This window comes from Myotis brandtii, unplaced genomic scaffold (genome assembly GCF_000412655.1).
Source record: "Myotis brandtii unplaced genomic scaffold, ASM41265v1 scaffold179, whole genome shotgun sequence".
Taxonomy (NCBI): domain Eukaryota; kingdom Metazoa; phylum Chordata; class Mammalia; order Chiroptera; family Vespertilionidae; genus Myotis; species Myotis brandtii.
The window spans coordinates 6142092-6147370 of record NW_005356635.1 but is presented as its reverse complement, the minus strand read 5'-3'; positions in this window follow the sequence as shown (position 1 = coordinate 6147370).

The following is a 5279-nucleotide window of genomic DNA, read 5'->3' as shown; positions in this document are numbered from 1 at the left end:
CCCCCACCCTGATCCGGGACACCCTTCAGGGCAAACCAGCCGGCCCCCACCCGTGCACCAGGCCTCTATCCTATATAGTAAAAGGGTAATATGCAAACTGACCCTAACAGCAGAACGACTGGGAATGACTGGTCACTATGACACACACTGACCACCAGGGGGCAGACGCTCAATGCAGGAGCTGCCCTCTGGTGGTCAGGGTGCTCTCACATGGGGGGAGCTCTGCTCAGCCACAAGCCAGGCTGATGGCTGCCAGTACAGCGGTGGTGGTGGGAGCCTCTCCTGCCTCCTCAGCAGCGCTAAGGATGTCCAACTGCAACTTAGGTCTGCTCCCTGCTGGCAAGTGGACATCCTCTGAGGGCTCCCTGGATGCCAATACCCCTGGGAGCAGGCCTAAGCCAGCAGGTGGTCATCCCCCGAGGGGTCCCAGACTGGGAGAGGGCAGAGGCCTCTAGTAAATAAATAAAGGCTAAGAGAGAATCTTAAAAGCAGAAATAGAAAAGCAGTTAGTTTCCTACAAGGGAATGCCCATATGACTGTCAGCTGATTTCTCAACAGAGACTTTTCAGGCCAGAAGGGAGTGGCAAGATATATTCAAATTGATGAATAGTAAGGACCTACAACCAAGATTACTCTACCCAGAAAAGCTGTCATTTAGAATTAAGGGTCAGATAAAGAGCTTCACAAACAAAAAAAAGTTAAAGGAGTTCATCACCACCAAACCAGTATTATATGAAACGTTGAAGGGTATTATTTAAAAAGAACAAGAAGAAGAGATAAAAAAAAAATATGAACGATCAAATGGCAGCAAATACATATCTATCAACAATCAAATATAAAAATCAAAATAATCAAACAAGAAATCTAATAAACAAAATAAACTGGTGAATAAAACAGAATCAGAGGCATGGAAGCATGGAACAGACTGATGAATCTCAGAGGGAAGCGGAGAGGGAAGGGGTGGGAAGAGAGTAACCAAGATCTTACCTATGGACAAAGGCAGTAGGGTGGTGAAGGCCTGGCATGGGATGGGAAGTAGGTGGAGGTGAGGAATAAGGGGGAGGAGGGGGCATCTGTAATACTTTCAACAATAAAGATTAAAAAGTAAAATAAAGTAAGATTAAAAAAAGAAAAAAGAAATGGGACATAGACAATGGCAGGGCTTCCAGACCTCTTTACCTCCTCAGTCCACAGAAGCACCTAACTTAAATATCTGCCTTTCACAATCAGCTACTGTGTGTTGATGCTATCAAGTTTCAAGAAGATGAGTGTAGTATAATCCTGCCCTGGAGACTAAAAGTTCTGGGCTTCAGTCTGCCCTCCCCTCCAGTTATGACTTACCCTATGACTGATGCAAGTCACGTAGCTCCTTGGAGGCCCCCTTCTTGATTTTTGTTGTTGCTGTTGTTTTGGTTAATCCTCACCCAAGGATATTTTTCCATTGATTTTTAGAGTGGAAGGGAGGCAGGGAGAAGGGGAGGGGGGAGAGTGAAAAAGAGAACAAGAGAGAGAGAGAGAGAGAGAGAGAGAGATCCATGTGAGAGAAACACATCGATTCATTGCCTCCTGTATGTGCCCCAACTGGGCTGGGGATCGAACCTGCATCCCAAGTATGTACCCTTGATTAGTAATCAAACCCATGACTTTTTGATGCACAGGCCGACACTATTACCACTTAGACACACTGGCCAGGGCAGAGATCACCACCACCACTCTACTGGTTTCTTTCTTCTCCCTTCCTCCTTCTCTTTCCCTTCCATATTTTTTTACTAATGATGTTTCATGAAGGATGACTAAGACATGCAAAATCATTGTATATAAATACAAAGTGCCCTGTGGTTTAATAAATGACTAAACAAGAAATAAAAATCAAACCAACAAAACATAACTATCTGTTAATCTTCATATCAACTAGCTTGCTCAATTTCAAAACTAATTATTTCAGATACATTAATTTATCAAGCCTCAGACCCTCAGGCTTGATACTACTATTTTATAGAGACATAAACTGTGACACAGAAGCAATTTGCCTGATAGAAGCCTATGAGTCAGCAGCTGAGTCAGTGAAAGGCCTCTAAGACTTGATCTCTGACTGGATTTGCAGCCCGAAGGTAACCTCCAACTTATTTTAGACTGAGACCTACTGCAACATACTCAGAAGGCTGCCCTCAGGGCTATCCAGCTAGGCAACAGAAAAAGCTGTTGCCACCACATCCTAATAGCCTGGAGAAGTCCTCAAGCCTTGAGAATGGTGACTTTGTCCTTTAAAAATTTCCAAAGCAATTAAACTCATCAAAACATACTGCAAAAAAAAAAGCATGACATACAATATGATTCCATTTATATGAATCTAGTAAAAACAAAATGCATTTGCAGTGACAGAGAGCAGATTAGTGGTTGCCCAGGACCAGGACCAGGATTGACAGAAAAGGAGCAAAGGAAACTTCTGGGGTGATATAAAGGTCTTGATTGTACCAATATGGACACATGTTGTGTACCTTTGTCATAACTCATTGAACTATACACATAAAATCAGTATATCTGTATATTTTATCACATACAAATTATACCTCAGTTAAATTGATTTGCAAAATTAAAATAATGAATCTCAAAGCAAGACGAGGTATGGCACCAAATTTTTAAAATCTGTAGGAAATAAACAGGTTCCTAGCAAGTATAAGTAACCAAAACTGGCCCAAGAAGAAATGGGAAACCAAAATACATAGCAATCATATACTAGTAATAGACAGAAAAAAAATATTAAAGAACTACCAAAGACTACTTGGAAATAATTTGATATCTTGATCCTCTGTTGCTTAATTTGTAAAATGGAAATTAAGTAGCACTTCAGAATTTTTGTAAGAATTGAACAAACATGCTTAGTATAATACTTGGGATGCAGTATATGTTTAGTGCTAGTTTCTCTGGTCTGCAGTGGTATTTTTAGCCATTTGATGATAGTTTTACTTCTCTTTCCATATGGGCAACATAACATTCCTTAATTCAGTCAACAAATATTGAATTCCTCCTTTCAGTTCTTTCCCCAATATTATTCCCAAGTCCACAGGATGGGACAGTGTGTGTGTGTGTGTGTGTGTGTGTGTGTTTCTGAACCTAATTGTGGAAAGAAAAAGAAAAGATATGTAAAAGCAGGAAGTAGGAGACTAAGCCCTCAGAAAAAAAAATCTTTCCCAGGGGGGAAGAAGAATCTGAAGAATGTCTTAAAGTATATCCAACACTCATCCCCTTTACAAGCCCTAGATTAGGATGATACAGCCAATTCTGTATTAAAGGATACCAAGGTTTCAGAAGTCAAAGCCACAGCATTGCAAAGCTGAGCTCTTAATATCTAAAACTAAGGGGCAGCTGGATGCAACCAGAGCTTTTCACCTGGGATGCTTTACCCCACCCTAACCCCAAGGGAAGCTTTAGGCAGAGGGTAGAGACCTGGGAGATTTGGGAGTGATGTTCAGGGAATGTAGCATCTTGCCAGGTTGGAGATCTAAAGAAATGTGGCAGGTCACTTCTCTGCTGACCTCCCCCTTCTCCATTCCACAAGACTGTTTCTCTTGGCTTCTTCCAAGATCTAGGAATGTTTTCACTTTCTGACAGTTGCTGGATCCTCCTGCAGCTCTCACCTGAGTAATACAGAATACCAAGGAGCACGTCTGTGGATAGCAAGGAGGTGCCAGGACCTAGCTGTTATCCCAGGAAGCATGAGTGAGTTCCAATATAGCCATTATCATATCACCTCCAACCTTAAATATCACTTTCCCCACACTCACGCAAAGAAAAATGAACATCAGAGAGTCAGGTCAGGCTCAGAGGGACAATTCCTAAGAAGCTGCCACTGCATCATAAGAACATTTCAATAACTCCCATAGGTGACTTCTGTGGAATTTCCTTTAGACAGAGGTGCATATTCCAGGCTAGATAACTGACGTTGAAATCAAAAGATCCATCAGTTGGGTTCTACCATTCAGCAACTGTTTTCTCATGGGAATTATTATATCACCTCCTTTGAATGACTACTGTATTTTGAGAATGAAGGGAAATAGCATACGTCATGTGCATTGTACTGTCCCTGGTTTATAATAGAACCTTGGTCAATATTAGTCTGCCCCTAATCACTGCCATTTCACACACACGCCCAATAGGAACATGCAAGACAATTCACCCCATCCTGCTGATTTTCCCCATTGCTCCTTACTAAAAGCCACAGGGAATTTTGAGAGATCTGGTATGTTCTAAAAAGGACAGTTCAACTCAAACTTGGCTCAAGAATCATTTGTGGATCATCACTTAGTTACTGGGGGTCAAAGGTGATTTCGGGTTACCTAGTGCCCAAATTACCCCAAAACGTAGTGTCTAAAAACATCAATGTAGTATTGACTTGGCTTATCTGGCTTGTTCTCATGCAATGGAAGCCAGTTAGCAGTGGAGTCAGGCAACTGAGACTGCTTCACTGACATACCTGGTGTCTCAGTGCTCCTCCACATGCCATTTATCTCTGGTAGAACAGTCTACATTTCTTACACAGTGGCTTAATGCTCCAAGATAAAGAAAGCAGAATCTTAAAGTCTGAGCCTAGAATATCTTAGAGTGTCTTCAGCTATATTCCAATGACAAACAACTGCAGGCCAGCCCAGATTCAAGGAAGAAGAGGGACAGACTCTACCTAGCAATGGTGGAGTGGCACGTATGCACACAGAGGGAAGGAATTGTTTGATGGTGGACATCTTTGGAGAACAAGCAACCACCAATGAATACAATAAATGAGTTCCATGTAAATATTAACACAAGATATTAACTTGTATGATTTTTTTTCTGAGCTAATAGTTTTTTATCCAAGTATGTAATAAGCACCACTTACCACATGTCTCAGGCTTCTGAGTTCTTTTTTTATTTCTAACTAGTAGCCCAGTGCACGAAATTCATGCACTGGGGTGGGGGGGAGGAAAGGGGCCCCTCAGTCTGGCCTTCACCCTCTCCAATCTGAGACCCCTCAGGGAATGTCCAACTACCTGTTTGTGCCCAAACTTTTAACAGATAACAGCTCCATTGTTGTTTCTTTCTTATGCTTAAAACCATTGGAATTAGTAGGTATTCAAAGTGTGTATACATTTTGGGGGGTCACCCTGTATATCTCTAGTCAGCAGTGAAAGAAACCAACGGCAGATTTGGAACCCCCAGACAGGGAACCTCGCTCACTCCCCACATGTCTCCCCACTTCACTTTCCACCTTCGTGGGCAGCAGGAGAATCAACGTTTTCTCTCAT